Source organism: Canis lupus, chromosome 17, assembly GCF_011100685.1.
Source record: "Canis lupus familiaris isolate Mischka breed German Shepherd chromosome 17, alternate assembly UU_Cfam_GSD_1.0, whole genome shotgun sequence".
Classification (NCBI taxonomy): Eukaryota; Metazoa; Chordata; class Mammalia; order Carnivora; family Canidae; genus Canis; species Canis lupus.
The window spans coordinates 43,351,379-43,373,669 of NC_049238.1; the positions used below are offsets into that span (position 1 = coordinate 43,351,379).

Genomic DNA, 22,291 nt, shown 5'->3' on the forward strand with positions numbered 1-22,291 from the left:
ATTGATACATAAATGACCATGAAGACATATTGTGGTTAAGATATTTATCAAAAAAAAAATTAGAAGTATGTGTCAGGGGGTTGTCTGAAAAGAAAGCAAAACATAAGTAATATGATTTCAACTGACTTCAGACACTACATAGCAATAATCAAACTGTATAATAAGTATAGGAAATAATCTCACTGAGTGGAGATAGGAAAAAGCAATGTTAAAAGTGAGTTTAGACCATGAGACTAAAGGCAAAAGATAGTATATATAAGTACTTTAATAGGTAAGGGTGTTGCATACTAGGGTATAGGTTAATAAATATGAAATCACTATACATTTATGGTGTAACTGTACATTAAGCAAGGAATGATGGATGATGGTGAGGTCCAGGTTTCTCATTTTTAGAGGGAGAGGTTACAATCAACCGATGTGGGAAGGTTAAAATGACCTGTGTATTTCTGGATTACAGTTAGAGACATCAGTTTGAGTTAAAGTTTTATAGATGTCTAGAAATATTTATAGATATGTTTATATATACAGTTTGATTTACACAAATATTTCTCTATCTCTTGAAAGGGTCAAATAATGACACCTCAGAAATAATGAGCACATATAGTATTCTAAATCTTGATTTAAAAAAAACTAGAGGAGGGGGTGCAGGGACAGAGGGAGAGAGAGAATCTTAAGCAGGCTCCATGCTGAGTATGGAGCTTGATGCAGGGCTCAATCTCACAACCCTGAGATCATGACCTGAGCTGAAATCAAGAGTTGGATGCTGAACTGACAGAGCTACTCAGGCACCACTAGATCTTGATTTTTAATAGTATTCTCCAATAAAAGGACCATGGCTTCTTGGAGAAATGGCTAGTTCTAAGACTGAGTCAGAGAATACACAAGATGAGCATACAATATCTTGCAGTGACAGAAATGAAAGGAAAGCTGAAAAAAAAAAAAAAAAAAGTAGGTAAGGGAGTCCTAAAAGCAAAACAAGACACATGTTGACAGGGCTTTATCAAAAAAGTCAACTGAAAGAGCTCCTAAGCTAGAACAATTTGAGCAACTAAATAAAATAGTATCATATTAAAACTCAAAAGTATAGAACAACGATTCATGAGTATATACTGACATAAGTAAATGATTGAAAAAAAAAAAAAGAAAATGGCAAGCAACAAATCTTCCATATACTATTCCAAATATATGTAGATACTTCACTTTTAAGGAGATAGACTAACTTCCAGCTCCTCAGTTGAGGGCTACATATGGTGACTTCCTTCCAAAGGGACCACTATGGAAATAGAGGGGGAAAACTGTAACTTTATAGTGGAGAAACCAGGCAAATACTATCTCAGCTATCAAAGTCAAAATAAAAAAGAAGTCATATTGGTAGAATCTATCCTTGGTATGATGTAGTAATGAAAGTGGCACTTTACCTCTGAAGTTTTCCTTTCTAGAAACACATTACCTATTCTAATCATAAGAAAAATGGACAAATCCCCATCTGCCAAGCCAGCAATATTGAGATAAGTTCTTCTCATGCTCCCATCTCTCTGACTTTCTCTCCTGCCTCCTTTTTCTACTTTTATCCATCCCATCATTAGACTGAACTCATTTGGATAAGCCCAAATAATTTTCCATTTTAAGGTCAACTGTTTAGCAAACTTTATTTCATCTACTACTTAATACCTTCTTGCCATGCAAAATAACATAGCCACAGGATTTAGGACATGGGTTATCTTTGAGAGACCATTCTACTACCTAACATACAAGGAGTCAGTCAATTCTATTCAAAATTAAAACACATATTAGCTATGTTCTGCAACATTTTTCTTAAACTTAGGGATAGACTTTAGAATACAATATGCCTCGAGAAGAGATATTTATCTGAGGTCCAGCGATCACTTCTTTATTCCTCTATTTCTTCTGCAAAACTGAAGTAAAATTAATTTAACATTTTAAGCATTCTGTGTTTGCTATGTTTTCAATTGGTTTTGTGGGTCATTATATTTAACAATCTTTTATCTATCTATCTACCTATCTATATATAATGAGACATGACTGGAATGTTATATATGATAAAAATCATGAAAAAAAATGCATAATTTGATTCATGTCATACTAGGTTTATTTCACTTTTTATTAGTTTTTGAGTTTAGGTGCTATTAATGCAATTAATATACATTTTATTTTATTGATTTATTTTCCTCTCTTTTTTATTAAGTTGTATATTTTTATTTAAGTATAGTTAACCTACAGTGTTATGTTAGTTTTAGGTATACAATATACTGATTCAACAATTCTAAATATTACTCACTGCTCATCGTAATAAGTGTATTCTTAATCCTCTTCATCTATTTCATCCAACCCCCACCCAGCACCCCTCTGGTAACCATCAGTTTGTTTTCTGCAGTTATGAGTCTGTTTCTTGGTTTGTTTCTGTCTCTGTTTTTCCCCCCTTTGCTGATTTGTTTTATTTCTTAAATTCCACATGTTAGTTTTATCATATCACATTTGCCTTTCTCTAACTTATTTCACTTAGCATTATGCTCTCTAGTTCCATGCATGTTGTTTCAAATGGCAGGATTTCATTCTTTTTTATGGCTGAATAATAATCTAGTGTGTGTCTGTGTGTGCTGTGTCTATGTGTGTGTGACCACATCTTTATCCATCCATTTGTACATAGATATTTGGACTTCTTCCATAATTTGGCTATTGTAAATAATGCTGAAGTCAACATAAGTATTCATGTATTCCTTTGAAATAATATTTTTGTATTTTGGGAGTAGAGTAAATTTAATTAATAAATTTTATTTAATTGATTTTAATTTTTAAGATTTTATTAGTTTTTGAGAACTTTTTAAAAGATAATATCCATATGTAATATTTAGCTTTTTACCCTAAAAATCATCCTTTAAAAAATTGAATCCAGAGCTATAATTTATTAGAGGCCAAGAAAGATATAGACCCATGGCTGATGGTCAGGATATATCTATTAACTTGGATTTGTAGAAGATAACCCAGGGGATGTTTGGTCAAGGGTCTTATCACCCTTGCAACCCAGGGCAATTTACACATTTAATGCAATCCCTATCAAAATACCATGGACTTTCTTCAGAGAGTTGGAACAAATCATCTTAAGATTTGTATGGAATCAGAAAAGACCCCAAAGAGCCAGGGGAATATTAAAAAAGAAAGTCAGAGCTGGGGGCATCACAATGCCAGATTTCAGGTTGTACTACAAAGCTGTGATCATCAGGACAGTGTGGTACTGGCACAAAATAGACACATAGATCAATGGAACAGAATAGAGAACCCAGAAGTGGACCCTCAACTCTATGGTCAACTAATATTCAACAAAGCAGGAAAGACTATCCACTGGAAGAAAGACAGTCTCTTCAATAAATGGTGCTGGGGAAATTGGACATCCACATGCAGAAGAATGAAACTAGACCACTCTCTTGCACCCTACACAAAGATAAACTCAAAATGGATGAAAGATCTAAATGTGAGACAAGAATCCATCAAAATCCTAGAGGAGAACACAGGCAACATCCTTTTTGAACTTGGCCACAGTGACTTCTTGCAAGATACATCTATGAAGGCAAGGAAACAAAGACAAAAAATGAATTATTGGGACTTCATCAAGAGAAAAAGCTTCTGCACAGCAAAAGAAACAGTCAACAAAACTAAAAGACAACCTACAGAATGGGAGAAGATATTTTCAAATGACATAACAGATAAAGGGCTAGTATCCAAGATCTATAAAGAATCTATTAAACTCAACAGCAAAGAAACAATCGAATCATGAAATGGGCAAAGACATGAACAGAAATCTCACAGAGGAAGACATAGACACGGCCAATAAGCACATGAGTAAATGCTCTGCATCACTTGCCATCAGGGAAATACAAATCAAAACCACAATGAGATACCACCTCGCACCAGTGAGAATGGGGAAAATTAACAAGGCAGGAAACCACAAATGTTGGAGAGGATGTGGAGAAAAGGGAACCCTCTTGCACTGTTGGTGGGAATGTGAACTGGTGCAGCCACTCTGGAAAACTGTGTGGAGGTTCCTCAAAGAGTTAAAAATAGAACTGCCCTACGACCCAGCAATTGCAATGTTGGGGATTTGCCCCAAAGATAGAGATGCAATGAAATGCCAGGACACCTGCACCCCAATGTTTCTAGCAGCAATGTCCACAATAGCCAAACTGTGGAAGGAGCCTCAGTGTCCATCGAAAGATGAATGGATAAAGAAGATGTGGTCTATGTACACAATGGAATATTACTCAGCCATTAGAAATGACAAATACCCACCATTTGCTTCGACGTGGATGGAACTGGAGGGTATTATGCTGAGTGAAATAAGTCAATCAGAAAAGGACAAACATTATATGGTCCCATTCATTTGGAGAATATAAAAAAATAGTAAAAGGGAATAAAGGGGAAAGGAGAGAAAATGAGTGAAAATATCATGGAGGATGACAGAACTGAGAGACTCCTAACTCTGAGAAATAAACAAGGGATAGTGGAAAGGGAGGTGGGCAGGGGGTTGGAGTGATTGGGTGATAGGCACTGAGGGAGGCACTTGACAGGATGAGCACTGGGTGATATGCTACATGTTGGCAAATTGAACTCCAATAAAAAAAATAATAATAAAGGGTCTTATCACTCTAATTGAACTAAACCATAAAAAGTAAAGTTGAAAAAAAAAGTAGAGATGCCTAACTGTACATAATTTGTACACAAAATTACTCACTTTTGAATTTCTAAATTGTAGTATTATTCAGTTTTACATCTTAGGGGTAGGTTGTGGGAAACGAGGATATGCGTGTATGTGTGTGTGTGTGTGTGTGTGTGTATATAGTATGTATATTATATATATATATATATATATATATATATATATATATATATATATATACTACTATTACCTGACTTAATACAAGGAAGCATTTTACAGAATATGCAGATACAGAGGAGAGGTAAAGACAGGACCAAGAACCTATGCTCTACTATCCCCACATTTTCTTACATCTGGACAGAATAACTTGATGGCTTGGTTAAGCAAGGCATAAGAAATGGAGGGCAATGTGGACTGATGTCCATTTAAAAAATGTGTTAGTATTACTTATTCTCTAATGTTTCCTCTCCATTATTTCTGTCTTGAAGATCAGGATATTGATTGAAAGAGAGGAAGTGGTTGGTTGAAAGTACCTAGCCTTGTGGTCAAGCTGGGAATAAAGTCGTCCCTGGACTTTGTATTGTACATTTCCTTGAATGGTGCTTCTGGAGGTGCATTTAAGGTTATGTGTGATTCTCTGCCTAATGTTTTTTTGCCCAAAACTAGGCTTGAAAGAGCTAAAAAGGGCAGAAATAAAACAAATAATGGAAGATTAAAGGGAAAAAATAAATAAAGGAAAAAGTGCTTGCAAAGAGAGAGCTTGAAGCAGTTTTGTTTAGAAATGCATTTGGGAACAAGAAGCCTATAAATAGAGTTCAGGAACTCTTAGAATTTTATTTAAAAGTGATAGTATGTGTAAAATAGTCACTAGTTGGGAGTGGGGAACCTCTTGAATTAAAGTGCTATTTGTGTTCGTCAGAAAAGAAATGTAAGATGAGAAAGCACATACTCCTTTTGTACAGTTTCCCCATGAAAGATATGAGAAAAGAAAATGGTGGCACAGTAACAGGCAAGGGGAAAGGGAAAGAACAACCTATTCATTTTGAGGAAAGAGGCTCTAAGAGACCCAAGAGATGCAGCTAACCTACTGCCTAGAATATTGAAGTCACTCATTCTGACTTTAGACACAGAATTGAGGAGAAGCAGTTCAGATTTAGAAATAAGTCTGGATAATCGTTGCTATTCAGATATCACCAGATTAAACCCCCCATAAGGACGAATACAAGTATAGTATGCACACCACTATGTGAGAAGCCTGAGGCTAAACATTAAAGAGACAAATGCCAAGGTGATGTAACAACTCAGGATAAGCTCTAAAATGGGAAATAATACTATTTACTCCTATTACTGTCTTGAAGATCAAGATATTGATTCAAAGAGAGGAAGTGGTTGGTTGAAATTACCTAGCCTTGTGGTCAAGCTGGGAATAAAGTCAAGTCTTTACAAGTCAAGAGTACAAGTCAAGAGTAATACTATTACTCTTACAGTATAACTCTTCTCATAAGCACTTCTTTGTGGTGCTGCAAGATGTTTCAAGCTAGTCTCATGCTTGATAAGGTTATTTCTATGGTAAATTATCTTAGGGACCAGACACCTCCTTGCTTTATAACTGATTATTGCTAAAATTGATTGAGCATTTTCTTTGTGATGACAATTTTTATAATATGTCACATGTCTGATTTTTTTAAGATTACAAATATAAGTGAAATAAGTGAAATCATGCAGTATTTGTCTTTCTCTGTCCGGCTTATTTCACCAACCATAATGTCTTTTAGGTCGATCTATGTTGTTTCAAATGACAGGATCTCCTTTTTAAGGCTGAATAATACTCCACTGCATGTGTATATCCCACAATTTCTTTATTCATTTATCTATCAGTGAGCACTTACTTTGTTTCTAAATCTTGGCTACCATAAATAATACTTCAGCAAACATGGGAATATAGACATTTCTTTGAGATACTGATTTTTGGGAGCCAGGGTAGCTCAGTCAGTTTAGTATCTGCCTTTGGCTCAGGTAATGATCACAGGGTCTTGGGATCAAGCCCCGAATTAGGCTCTTCTGCTTCTCCCTCTCCGTCTGCTTCTCCCACATTGCTCATGCTTGCTCTCTCAAATAAATGAATAAATAAATAAATAAATAAATACCCTCTTTAAAAAGATAATGATTTCATTTCTTTGGATATATATCTAGAAGTGAGATTGCTATATCATATGGTAATTCTATTTTTTAATTTTTTTGCGGAACTTCCATACTATTTTCCATACTGCCTACACCAGTTTAGATCCCCACCAACAGTGGATAAGGATTCCCTAAAAAAGTCAAGAATCAGGAAGTAAAATGGTAGTTGCCTGGATCTGAGGGGTGGAGGAAATGAGGAGAAATTGGTCAAGGGTACAGTTACACCTATGCAGGATGAGTACGATCTAAGGTACAGCAGCATGATGACTAAAGTTAGTAATACTGTATTGGATAATTAAAATTTGCTAAAGGAATACATCTTATGTGTTCTTACCACATAAAAAAATAAATGTGAGCTGATGGATATGTTAATTAGCTTCATTATGATAATTACTTCACAGGGTATACATACATCATAACTTAATATTTTATACCTTAAATGTATACAATTTCTATTTGTCAGTTATAACTCAAGAAATCATCTGGATTAATTAATTCATTCATTAACTCAAGCATATCACAGCTCCAACAAAAACAAAATAATCCCCATGTATTGACTTTTTTAAAACTTACAAAACCTAAACTACATGATAATATTATCTCAATTTTATGTTAGGGCAAATTGAAGCAGACATATTAAAAGTGCTGGACATGTTTCCACTTAGTTAAGGCAGAGCTGGGAGATGGAGAAGGTGTTTTGACAGCAGAATCCATGTTACTAAAATAGACTGACCTAGAACTCGAAACTTCTGCAGTACTGATTCCTTTGAGTTATGTCAAGGAAGACCAATGTTGATATACCTATTATTCTCACAGGAAAAGTTTCAGTTTTACTATGTCATAAATTCTGTATAAATTAAGTTCAAAGCATCAACTCCGAGCTAGTCTATGAGTGAGCAATTTTAGCATATACAATTATAGCAATGGCAATGCCTTCAGTGTAAAGGAGTGTACAATCATTAAAGTAAATTTCTTAGTGATGCCTGGGAGGATGTGACACAGGTTAGGACATCTAAAGAGTAAGGAAGAGAGATGCTATTTTTTTAACAAAAGATAGCAAAAATCACAGGTAATTAGTTGCAGTGTCAGTATAGAATTATAGGCTTTCAGTCTCTCAAACTTTAATATTCCCCTCTAAAATCTTCATTCACTAGATAATTGTGTTGTTGTGTATTTTGTTTTACCTACCCCCTTGAAACCTGATTACAAAATGAACCAAAGCAAATTTATTTCCCTCAAAACCAGGCAAATATACAGAGTTTTATATATAATATAAGGATGTTTTCTGACCTCAAGTTAAGAGCAGAAAAACTTAGAATCAAGTATGGCAATATGAGCTATTAGTAATAAGGATACTTTGATAAGAAACAGCTTTAAAGTCTTAGAAACTGGAATAATCATTAATAAACTCACTGCCTGTTATTTACAGTTGGACAACTTTTATTGAATACTTATTTACTCCCCAGAGTGAGGTTAAGGCTGATGGAACTCACACAAAAAAAAGTTCTCCCTTCAAGGATTTCACAATATTCTTGGATATATAAGGTATAGATAGATATGAAAAAGGCATAAAATATTTACTGTAAGAGTAAGAACCCGCTTCAGAGAAATTATGCAATTATAAACTTTTAGTTCTATCTAAAATTCTCTCTCAAAAATAGTTTAGACTAGAATATCTCTAAGGGCACTCAAATTACCAATACATGATTGTATCAACAGCAGTGAGATCAGGGCTCCTCAGACATGGCAGGCAGTATGGAATACAGTAGAAAAAAAACTAGCTTCTGTCCCAAGCTCTAAGTTCGTATACCTCTTTTTCTCTTTCTCTACCTTCCACCCTTGAATCTATCAGCCTGTAGATTTCTCCTTATCTCTAGAGATGTGGCATCTTACAAAACGTTCCTTTTTCCTGATGCCCCAAATTCTACCTGAACAACAAGGATAATGGTCCCTGTATTTTGGATGCAGAGAATTATTAGCAAGGGAGGAATATCTTTTTCAGTGTTTACTGAATGGTCTCAATTTAGAAAAATGTGTTCCATCATCCATGCCACCCCCATTATCCTTCAATTCATGTAAGGACAGCACTCAGAAATCAAATATTTTGTTGAGCATGTGTTCAGATTTCTAGAGAAAGGTTATTCCCTTTATCATATCCCCTTTTGCAGGGCTTTTCTTTCCCCCAGTAACAGGGAAGCATCACTCTCAGTGTATGGTAATAAACCAAGGATTTGTACTTCTGGGTCTTCAGAATGCCTGATATTCCTGAGGTAGAGAGAGATGGAGGAGTTCAGAGACAGAACACACACAATTACTCTTTGATTTGGCTTATATATGGATTTTCCTTAGAACCAGTTGGACAGCATTAGAAGTAACTGAACTTGAGCCATCTTACTTTAGTTTACCAAGAAAGCTACTCATTGAATGAAGGAAACAAGCAAAAGGTTGAGATGTGTATTTTGTTTACTTCTCCAGATATCTTTTTAATTTTTCTCTGCTCTAAGAGATGACATAGTGAATCTCACAGGCTCTCTTGTCTTCTAGGGTCCAAGTGAGTTATCACATGAGAAGCACCTACAGGCTATAAGAAGGTAGGGAAAGAGAAAATAAGGAGACTTTATTCCCTAGAACCATGCTTCCCATATCTGGTTTGACAGTGACTGTCTTCCTTTATCTCAACCATAATTCCTGTTAAGGGATCTCTTCCCCGAGACTAGAGCCCAGCCTCTGCCAGACAAAGAAACCTGGAATTCTAGGGTCCTTAAAATAACTCACAAGCATTTTGCCAAACATACAATATATTCAGCTACTTCTTTTTACAAAGGAAGAAATGTGCCCATTCACTTATTCTATTTCACTCTCCCCTTTCCTTGCCTAGTAACAGAAAGGATGTATGGTAGAAAGATAAATAGATCAGGATAGTGAAGAAATGATCCTACCCTACTTCAACCCCACCTCAAGACTCCAAGCTGCTAAAGCCATGGAAGAGTCTAGCCTAAAATATAGGTAGAGGTTAAAATATGGGTAAAGTTAAATGAAACTTTAAAATGAACAGGACTGGATTTGAAACTGAAATAAGATGGTTTGAATTAAGTGAAGTGACTGTCATTATGGAATCTAGTCACAAATTATAAAGAGATCAGTAGAAAGGGGTTTATATAGAATTGCTAAACAGTTATTGGGAAAATTCAAATGGTTTCTCACTTAAACCTGTGAAGAGTTGTGAGACTTCAATAAATCAGTTGTACCAAATGGTATGCTGTGGTCAGCCTGCTTTAGACTTAATGATGCAATAACAAATATGTAGCCATTACATCTAATCAGCTCAATCTATGGGACATAATTATTAAGGAGTATATCGTGATTTCCTGCTCTCCATTTGAATACAGTCAGCAGCACTAGATTTTCATCATTCCCTGGATAAAAACTTGATTAAAATGCTGTGAAATAATAGAAAAAATATATTATTCTTTGTCCCTGGTTTCTGGCACAGAACTCCTAAAACCCAGGTTATTGCCAAGGAAATTACCCCATAGGGAGCTTGCTTCTCCCTCTGCCTATGTCTTTGCCTTTCTCTGTGTTTCTCTCATGAATAAATAAATAAAATATCTAAAAAAAATTTAAAAAGCCCACTAGAAGTGTTTATTATTCTAACATTTGGTTTTTGACCCTAATTCCTGACATGGGGACTCTTGAATCTCTTGGGACTTCCTGGGTGATAGGAATGTCTTTTGTTCTAATGAGGTGACTCTTGGTCTACTGCATGAGTGCTGGTCACCAGAAAGACCAAATCATGATTAGTAGCTTGGAACTTTTCGTACCCAACTACCCTGTACCCTCCTACCCAGAGGGAAGAGGGGCTAGAAATGGACCTAATGATTGACCATCTCTATGTGATAAAACTCTAAGAAGTATGGAGTTCAAAAAGCTTCTGGGTTGGTGACCACATGGAGGTGTTAAGAAAGTGGTATACTTGAAGAAGACATGAAGGCTCCATGCCCTTCCCACATAACGTGTCCCAAACATCTCTTTCATCCGGATGTACATCTGTATCCTTTATTATATCTTTTTACAATAACCAGTAAAGAGTAGGTAAACTGTTTCCTTAAATTCTGTGAGCTGCTCTACCAAATTAATTAAACCTAGGAGGGTATCATGAGAAATTCTCAATTTGTAGCCAATTGTTCCAAAGCACAGGCTACAACCTGAACTTGCATTTGGCATCTGAAGTAGGGGAGTGTTATGGGAATGAGCCCTAAACCTGTGGAATCTGATGCTATCTCCCACAGACAGTGTCAGAATTGGATTAAATTGTAGGAAACTATGGATTGCTTAATGGGGAAAAACCTTCACACACCTGGTATCAGAAATGTTGTGGGTGTGGTAGTCATGTGAGAATATAAGAGACAGACAGGAAAAAGAATAAATTTTCCCTACTTGGGAACAATGCCTTCTCTACTTATTCTTAAGCAATAAAAGTTCTATGGTCACTTTAAGTACAAATCACAGTTTCAACTCATTAAATAAAATGTCTTCTCAGAATAATCCAAAATCTTACCTTGATTTAAAGTTGAAACTTCTATCGCCCCAATTAAGTCTGATGCTAAAGGAAAGCTTCAGTTCAGTGAAGGGTCAGGTGATGAGCTCCTTTCTCACTTAGTACTTCTATTCTTCCTTCCACGTCTTGCTAACTATGGCTGTGACCTCTTCAAGGGAGCAGGAATATTCTTAAGAAAGCTTTTAATAAATTGATTTTAGTAATGTAGGTTTGGAGCTCTCTTTGGATTTTGTAGACATTTAAACCAGCTCTTCCCTACTCATTCACCCCCAGCTGGTGCTTTTCACGTTCTTCAGGAAAATATCACTGCAGTTTCCTTGAAATAGTCAAATGCATGTCTACACATCATAGTTGTTAAAGCTGTCTCCCTAAGTTTTATGTGAAGGCGGCAGGATAAGTCCTCTCCAGATTTTCAACTTTCAATCACTTGATACTCTCAGGATGGATAAGGAGGCTAGAGGGATAAGTTCTTAAATTTTCTTTGGATTATCATTTAAATTACCTTTGAATTAGCAGAAACATATTTTTTATATCTAACTGTAGTGTGGCACCTTAAGGATTGCCTTATATTGTAGGTAGACCCTTTTGTTATGAACTGAATATTTTTGTCACTCCAAAATTGTACGTTGAAGCCCAATTCTCAAAGTGATAGTGTTTGGATATGGGGCCTTTTAGAAGTTCTAGGTTTAGATGAGGTCCTGAAGGTAAAACCCACATGATGGGATTTGTGTCCTTATAAGAAGAGAAAGAGACCAAAGTATCCTGTCCTTCTCCCTGCCTCTTATACCTCCTCCCATGTAAGGATACTGTGAGAAGGTGACCAACTGCAAATCTAGAGGAGGGTCCTCATTAAGACCTGAACCTGCCAGCAACTTGATTTTGGACTTCCAAGCCTCCACATTGTAAGAAATAAATGTCTGTTTTTTAAGTCATCTAGTTTATGGTTTTGTTTTAGCAGCTTGAGAAGACTAAGACACCCTGAGGGCTGATATGTCTCCAAACCTCCATTTGAACCAATTGTGTCAAATAGTGATTGGTTTCTTTGATTTTCCGTACAAGTGAGTTTCTTTTCTATGTGGGCTATACAGAACACAAAATTTAAATGTCTCTCTGTGGGGAGTGTCAGAAAATGCATTTTTCCCTTCTCCAAGGTGTTAGAGAGTGTGCCCAACATTTTTCATATTTGGGCTACAGATTAAGTGTAAAGTTTGAAAGAAGGCACTCAATTTTTTATTTTTTATAGCCTTGGTTCCCATTACAGTATCTGATTTCTGGTATAAATTTAATATAGACTTTGCAAGTGGAAAGAAATTTGAATGGAACTCATTCATGTTAAGAGTGTCCCCAGTTGGGGCTCCTGCGTGGCTTAGTCAGTCAAGTGTTTGCCTTTGACTCAGGTCATGATCCTGGGTCCTAGCATCCAGCTCCAGATCTGGCTGTCTGCTCAGCAGGGAGTCTGCTTCTTCCTCTCCCTGCTTATGCTTTCTCTGTCAAATAAATAAAGTGTTTTTTAAAAAAAGAGTGTCCTCAGTTTTAAAGGCCATCTGGTTTTATAGTAATTACAGAGTAAATTACTTAATTTTAAGCTAATTGCATGCAAGAATAGAAAGTCAACTCACAAAGTTTTCATCTTCTTTTGTGATCATGTTTTTTTGGAGTATGGATATAACTATTGTCTTACTTCCTCTCCTCCTACTCTCTTATCTACAGCAGAGATGAAAGTTGAAGAAAACAGAATTCTTTAGGTGCTAAGGCATAAGATAGCAGGGTTGTAGCCAACTGGCCATGGCTGTTTTATGTTTACTGAGGAGTTAAACATAAGGGTGCTGTGAAGATAAAACTGGTCATAGGAAAGGAAAAATAGCTGATGATGATAGTCACAGTTTAGGCATAAATCAGTTCGCTTAAAGGGGAGTGGAAGCAGCCTATCAACACAAATTACTGAAGAAAATGTAAAGTTATATGTTTTTCTCAATTAGTTGCAATTTGATATTTTAGAAAGATCTTTAAAAATACTGGCCCTGGTAGCTAAAGGTTATACTTACTAACACCCCACTTTCGACACGTTTTTTAAGATTTAAGGTGGCAAAGGACCAGAGTAGCCCAAGAAAGCAATGCATTCTTGGCATGTATTAGGGCAAATATATAAGGTGGAGCAAACCATTTCCTCACTCATCTTTACTTTCCTTATGCAAAATGGAGAAGATTATGTTTAATGACCTAGAACCTCCTTTCAGTTCCCAAATGTATTTATTTCTTCCCTTTCCTGATATGCAAGAGTACTTTCATCCATTTTAGAATCTTCTTATTGTACAGAAAACAAACTCCCCTAACCTGATAAATGATTTTGTTTTCAAAATTAGAGTCCATAGGGATCCCTGGGTGGCGCAGCGGTTTGGTGCCTGCCTTTGGCCCAGGGCGGGATCCTGGAGACCCGGGATCGAGTCCCATGTCGGGCTCCCGGTACATGGAGCCTGCTTCTCCCTCTGACTGTGTCTCTGCCTCATTCTCTCTCTCTCTCTCTGTGACTATCACAAATGAATAAAAATTAAACAAAAAATTAAAAAAAAATTAGAGTCCATAGAATGTAATATTTAACACAAAGTGGAGAAATCACTTTGGGGGCACTTGGGTGTCTCACTTGGTTAAGCGACTCTTGATTTTGCCTCAGGTCATAATCTCAGAGTTTTAAGATCCAGACCCAATTGGGCTCCATGCTCAGTAGGGAGTGTGCTTGGGATTCTCTTCCTCTCCCTCTGCCCCTCCCCCTGCTCTCACACACACTTTCTCTCTCTTTCTCTAAAATAAATAAATTGTAAAAAAAAAAAAAAATCACTTATACTATAATTCCTCAGATTATGGCATAAAAGTGGCATTTTTTATTTTTGGTGAGGAATTCTGTCCTTGTATTTCTCAAACCACACAATATGTACAATCACCAACATCAGATAAATAATCTCCTTTTGCAAACTGTGCTAAAAGTCAAAGTGGGGGCGGATCAGTCAATTGAGCCTCCAACTCTTGGTTTCAGCTCAGGTCATGATCTTGGGGTTGTGAGATTGAGCCCTGGGCTTTGTGCTTTCAATGGAGCCTGCTTGAGATTCTCTCTTCTCCCTCTACCCTTCCCCACACTCTCTAAATAAATAAATAAACAAACAAATAAATAAATAAATAAATAAACAAATAAATAAATAAACAAACAAATAAATAAATAAATAATTTTTTTAGATCAAACTGTATCCAAATATAGTTTAGTTCCTTTGAAAGTTAGATTAGTTTTTCTCTTGTAGAACTCTCCAGAAATCTAGTTACTGAGAACACTGAAGTTTAAGTCGTCATATATAAATACCTATAACATCAGAGGTAAATAAAAATATTTTTAACAATGAGGATTGAGGAAAATATATACCAATAAAGAATAGAGACATCTCTACATTTTCAGACATGTAACGGATTTGAGTAATTTAGTTTTGTACAACCTATTGGGATTATAGATTTACTATCTGTTTTGTTTTATAATATTTCAAGTCTAACCTAAGTAACAATTATATAGAATAAAGGAACCTGGTATAAGAATAATTAGAGATTTTGAAGAGGGCAAACTGTTCAAAGAGTGTGTGATCTATTGAAAAATGGGAGAAAAAGATAGATGGCAAAATGTAAAAAAAGAAAAAAAAAAGAAAAAAAAAGAAAAAAAAAAAAAAGAAGAAGAACAGAAAATCAACCAGAATGGGACTTTTTTCTGGAGAGAGGTTAATATTGTCTAGATATTTTAGAGTGTTTGTGTGGATGAATTTTGAGTCTGACTCCCAGCTGCAGCCGTAGCACCTTTATCAACACCAAACCATACCAATCTAAGATCAACATATTCAAGTTTTCCAAGTTTTAAATCTCTGAACTTTCATAGCTCTGTGACATTTACTCCTACTACAGTGATATCCCACCAGTTCTCTAAGTGTCCTGGAAGAAGGGTGTGATCTTGCTGAAGAGTCTACTCTGCAGTGTTGACCTAGACCACTTTGTGGGAGACAATGTGCATTTATGTCTATACGACCATCATGGAGACCCACCTAGGAGTTTAATATACATACTGTGGCCTTTCTCCCCTACCTCAAATTAGTGTGTTAGAAGAAGCTTATATGAGGTAGATATATTTTATATTGGACATTTTCTTTTGTAGTTAATAAATCTGTGGTAAATAAGCAATTTAAAAAAAAAAAAAAACCTCTGGTTATTAACCATGCAGTTACCTCAAAATGAGTGAGCGAATGTGACATAGTTTATTTTAGGGTTTAAACCACTGTAGTTTTGACACATATACTATTATCTAAAAAGTACTGAATCATGAGCCCCACTGGACATGTGCACCAACTCAAAATAAATCTGAGGCAAGAACAAGAAGGATATACAAACTGAACTACCTCTGTGTGTTTGTGGTTGGGAGAGGGAGAGGTGAGAAGAGAAATTTAGAGATTGTCACTCTAAGAGAAGATAGAATGTTAGCCTGTTCTGTTAGCTGAACGCCCCATCCATTGCCTTTTGTCAAAGATACTTGTCCCTTCACTCAAATATGCTAACATTAATATATTTTGATGATCCTGAAGACTCACCTATATGCAAATGCAGTTAAATAATTAATGCTTATAAATTTTAACTTACTTATGAAGATTATGATCAGTGAGATATGCTGTAAGAGGAAAAGTTAGAGGTAACTTTTAGGGGGAAAAGGTTAAAATAAAAAAGTTTTAATTCTTTATAGCGTAAATTATATGTTATATTTAACCCAAAACAAGGGTTATAGAGGCCTGCACTCAACCAGAATCATTAGTGATTGTCTTAGTCAGTTTGAGGCACTACAACAAAGTACCACATAGACTTAGTGGCTTGTAAACAACAGAAATTTATTTCTTATAGTCCTTTGTGAAGTATTTGTACGACATCCTAAAGTCCTTTACAAACCAGATACCACATAATGAGAATCATGATTTACTTGAGTTGTGCCACTTTGAAATATTTAATTAAAAATTCACTAGAGTCAGTTATAATATTGAATGCATATACACATTTCATAGACTAGCCCAGCAGTTATGACAGACTACCAGGATTTAGATCACATGTTCACTGCTTATTAGACTGTCAACTTTGGTACTCCCTTAAGCACACTAAGCCCGATTCCTCATTTATCAATGGGATTTTGATATATACTTTGTGGGACATCATAAGTGCTTAGAAAATATTAAGTATCTTTTTTTATATGCTGTACTCAAATCTTGGCACACAAAAAGTTAACAAAGTATATTATTGTATAGTATCCACATAAAAAAATGAAAGAATATTAGTTTTGTATGTGTTTGACATGCAGTAGGACCACCGTTTGAGTTGATTTTTTAGACCAGTCCTGCCCAATTGAAATATAATGTGAGCCAGTAGTTTTAAATTTTCTAGTAGTCACATTTTCAAAAAGCATTTAAACCCGTAATCACTATAAAAATTTTAAGAGATATTTTACATGATTTGAATACTAGGTCTGAATTCTAGTGAGTATTTGACTCATACAGCTTGTCTCAAATTGGACTAGCCACATGTCAAGCACCTAATAACCACATGTTGTTAGTGACTACTCTTTTGGAGAATGCAATGCTAGAACATATCACAATTACCTGGGACCTGTGATAAAACTCCCCACTTACGCTCATCGAAGAATTGTCATTAATTTCTGCTGTGCCTGTCCTTGACCTCAGGCTCCCTCTCAACTCAACACTGAGGCAACTACTACCTATTATTGAGAGTTGGCATATGCTTTGAAACTTACTTGTAAACTTAAGTCTATGTAAATGTCTATATAAGTTTCTAACTTGATGCTGAAAATTTTTCTTTGGTGATAAAATTTTCTTCTAACTATGGCAATAGTGAATCAATCCATGAACTGACTTTCAGATATCATTAATCTTGGCAAAAAGAATAGTAAGGCTAAATAGTTGGTTTATAGAAAAGCTGTCTTTAAGAAGTAATTTCCTGCAATTAATTGTGTGTTAAAAGGGTGTATACTTGTAAACATTTATGAAAAGATATTGTTGTCAAAGGAGATGGGCAAAATGAGTGAGGGGGAATGGGTGGTACATGCTTTCAGTTTTGGAATAAGTAAGTCATAGGAAAGTGCAACATAGGAAATATAGTCAATGGTATCGCAATAGTGTTGTATGGGGACAGATGGTAGCTACACTTGTGGTGAACATAGCATAATGGATAAACTTGTCAAGGCACTATATTGTACACCTGATAGTAATCCACCATTGTATGTCAACTATACCTCAATTTTTAAAAAAAGATATTGTACTTAAGTCTAAATTGAAGATGAATGTTATCTTAACAAATATATTACAATCCCTAGGTCAACAAGAACTTAAATTAGTAATTTGATAAAAGGGCAATTCTTTTTTCCTAGTCTTTTCCCTATATCTTCTACTTTCTATTTTTATTTCTATCCTCCTTTCTTTCACCTTTTTTCTCTTTTCTTTTTCTTTTCACACCTTCCCTGTCCCTCTCTCTCACCATTTTTCTCAATAAGTCTTTCCAGGACACTCATACACAAAAAAAGCTGAAGAACAATTTCTCCATCATACACCTGCTTCCTGAGCATCATAAATTTATATCAATAAGCAGAACCTGACCACTTTTGAAGATGCCTTTACATGACCTCTTCTTCATGACTGTCAGAGAAGGCAGCTTCTACAATGAAATGGAGAATCCCATCTCAGGACTGTGTTGATTTTTTTCCTTAAATTGGTAAATTTGGAAATGCCATGAAGAGAACATTCACTTGCTGAGCTGAACAAATCTACTTTTCTTACACTTGTTTTGACACTGACCCTTCTACAGTATAAAAAATACATATTTTTACACTTCTCTCCACTCTAACAGTTTCTTTTAGGCTTTTTAACTGCGTAAGGCACTGTCCTTGAGGAAGAAATCTTACTGAAACCACTGAGCAAATCATTAGCTCAGAAATTTGTAGATGGGTGTGCTCCAGGGCATCAACAGATGGTTTAATTGGGTACAAAATTCCAGAAGGCTATGTGCAGATTGACAACATTTTTATACAAAAAACAGAGTTACTCTAGCCTTATTGAAAAAAAAGTGCTACCTGAATAAAATATGTGATTTCAGGGAAAGTGGCCAGACCTTCCTCTCCTTGACTTGCTCTCCGACGCCTCAACTTATAACACTACAGATTCACTTCTGTGATTTAAGTTTCATCCCTTGTTGAAATGCAACTTCCCCTGGAGGTTTTAACAAGATAAGTATGAATAACTATTTAAGTCCTTTCCAATCAGCCAAAGTTGTAGCCAGTCCTCCATTGACCCCAAACTCTAATAGATCTTTTACTATAAGCACACTGATAAAGATGGGTATAGGAAAATAACTAGGAGTAAACATGTATTCTAAAATGAAATACTAACTTTTTCTCAACCACTAGGTCTTGACAACTTTCTGTGTTGCTTAGACATTTCTGGTAATATAGTTTGGGTCTTCTGACTCAGTATTTTCTCATTTAGGACTATAAACAGGAGGTGAAATGATGGGAGATCACATTTGCAGACAGGATAGTGCTCTCACCCCATGCTTAAGCAAGTTTACAGTTAGGAATACTTACCTGCAAATTGACGAATACACGTCCTATAGAGAAGTTTTGATCTTTTAAAAATGATTCATATATTTTGCCAAAGCTCAGATTATACAGAGAATATCAGAGTTGTTTCCAATTCTGACACTTTCAGTTCCAGGTCTCAGGGCCAAACCATTACTGACATGTTATTTATCTCTTATAATTTATTATTCTTAAGTACCTTCTAATGGGTTTCATTGATTTGTTCATTGTGCTTATCACAAGGAAGGTTGGCCATTTGTCTAAGTGTGTTGACATTTACATTGATTTTGAATAGCCTTCAATATCTCTCTTCACTTGGGCAGGGTTGATGAGCCCATTCTCAGATGAATGAGTAATTAAGAGAGGATCTTTTCTATTTGTATCTAGTGGTTTTAACATACATACATGCACATGCACACACATACATGGTATACAGATAGGTGGCTGCAGTTGGGGAAGAGGACATCATAGGAAGTATACTAAGGTAAGTCATAATAATAATTAGTTACACTTCCATAGTGCTTACTAGACTCTATCATTATTTTAACTATTATAAGTATAAACTCATTTATTACTTAAAACAACACTAAGAAGTAAAAGCTATTATTTTTTCCCATTTTATATATGAGGAAATTGAAACATAGACAAGTTAAATAACTTTCTCAAGTTGTACAGTATTTCTGCCTTTTTTGTTACGACAAAAACGTAAACTGAAGGGTTTAAGAAACACAAAATCAGTAAATAATTGAAGACCAAAAAATGCTTCCCCTATCCCATCAAGTTAATTTTTTGGAGAAAGAGTGTGAAGGAAACCTACTAGAACTTGATTTTACTTTATAACATTCACTCAGATAAATGAAAGGAGTCTATGGAGCTCTTGATTGGCTGGAACAGGTGGAGTTGGAATCAAGAAGGAGAGAAGTTATGTATTGAACTAAATAGATGGTATGTGTACCTACCTAAGAGATTGACAAAGCGATTTAGCTATCATTAATGGCAGTTAGGCTATGACTACTGAAAAATGGAAAACAAGAGCAGTGCTAAGCTGAAGTATAGTATACAAGCAAAAAAAAATTGTGTCAGAAGATTGAGGCATCTCTGAGGAAGCCCATCAAGAACAAAGGATGCATAAATAATCAGGACACAGTTCTTGCTCTACTGATCCCTGCACAAATTCCAAAACATATATCTTGAAAATCAACCATGTGTTCATGGAATAAATGTGTAATAATCACCTCAAGTCACAAATATCAGCATATGTGCTCAGGTTTTGTCTAGTCTTACGTTCTTCTCCAACCACTAAAATCTATTGATAATATTTGTCTTTTCAGACTCCTACTCACAAATTGTTACATTATTGATTCATACATTAAACTACATGAATATGGTAGGTGCTGAAAAGTGTGAGCTACCATTTCTGAATCTGTTAAAACCTTGTAACGTGCCTTCATGTAGATTATGTCATCTTTACCATCACAACAATTAAAGGAACTATTATCCTGATTTTGTAGATAGAGGTACATTCAGAACAGAACTGAATCTCATGCTCACTCTGTGCCAGTAACTAAGCAAGGCTTTTATAACTCCTATCCTTCACAGCAAATCTGTTAAGAGAGGTGTTATCTCCTTGGACACTGAAGCCCAGTGTTTCAGTAATTGCCTAATACACAATAGCTGATCACACAATGGCTGGTGAAACCAGAAAGGATTATAAAACAGGTTGATTTCAGCTTGCGCTCTTAATTACCTTACTCTTAGAAAACTTATACTCCAAGATCAAAAATAATGTTAGGCTTTTGCCTAATTTATGAGTGCTCCTGGGAATCAGACACATCAAAAGCATTAATAGCATAAATTTCACAGATGTTCCAAATCACTGAGGCAGCCATCAGCCAAAATTAACCTTTCCAATCACTGAATGTGGTTCAGCTGTTTTTCCATTTTTATACTGGTCCTTGAGTTTGCCACGTGACAGGTGAAAATCCACTTGAGATATATATATAGTCTATTGATGTGTTGGGTAAGTTTGTGTCAACCCAATTACAATTACCAGCTGCATTGTTTCTTTTCTCACTTGTGCTTTCTGGTCGTATTTAAAATACATTGCAAAGTCTAAAATCATGAAGATTACCTCTGTGGTAAATCTCGGTTGTTTGTGGTATGTAATTCTTTTAATATGCTGCTGGGTTTGGTATGCTAGCATTTTGTTGAGTATTGCTGAATCTGTATTCATAAAGGTTCTGTATTCTATAATTTTCTTTTATTATGATATCTCTGCCTTTGATATCAGGGTAATTCTGGCCTTATAGAAAAAAAGGTAGGAAGTGTTTCTCCCTCTTCTATTTTTTGAAAGGATTTGATAAGAATTTTTAATTCTTTAAATGTTTAAATGGTTCTGGAATTTTACCCTTCAGAAAGTTTTTATGATGGAATCAATCTCCTTGTTATAGATTTGTTGAAATCTTCTATTTCTTCTTTAGCCAGTTTTGATAATTTCCGTTTTTCTAGGAATTTGTCCACTTTACTTACAATATCTGTGGCCAAAAAGGAAAATAACAAACATCCCTTCAGAAAGTTCTTACCAGTATATATGTTTCTTCAGCAGCATAAATATGCCTACAAGCTCATTTTTATATCAGTAATAATTTGCATTTGAGGAGCACTTTGTAAATTATCATCATGTATTGATTCTCTTATATATGGTAAGAGTTAGGCATAAAAATCATCCTAATTTCACAGTGAAGAAACTGAAAATCATAGATATTGTATGATTTGTATAAGTAATTATAAGTTAGTAATTTAGTAGTCAGAACCTTCCAAAGTTTAGTTTAAATTTTTCTGACATATTTTTATTTCTTATGACACACAAATTCTGGATGCCTCAAGCATGGGAGGATGCAAATGGAGAGCTAAGAAAGGATTACACATTTAGCAACCTCAGTGTCATGGAACTAGAAGATATGAAAGTTATGGTCATGTTTTAGAGAAGGTAGTCACTGATTACAAAGTACTGAGTTTTCCAAATATTCACTTTAAAAAATAATTAAATAGCTATGAAGCTTTCCCTGTAGTTACATAACACTCATGAATTCAAAATATTTTTTTTAACTAGTAAGAAAGAGAAGTAACTACTTTTATGACTCACAGAACTTTTTATTTATGTTCTACATGGATTTACTACAACTCTTATTATTTAACTACAATGTAAATGTGGTTAAGATGAATAATGGCC

General features: G+C 35.3%; 1 long non-coding RNA gene across 7 annotated transcripts in view; it reads left to right on the forward strand.

The window, feature by feature from the left end:
• LOC102152965 overlaps positions 1-22,291 on the forward strand; it is a 62,727-nt gene that overhangs the window by 13,940 nt on the left and 26,496 nt on the right. The gene's annotated exons all lie outside the window — the stretch shown is intronic.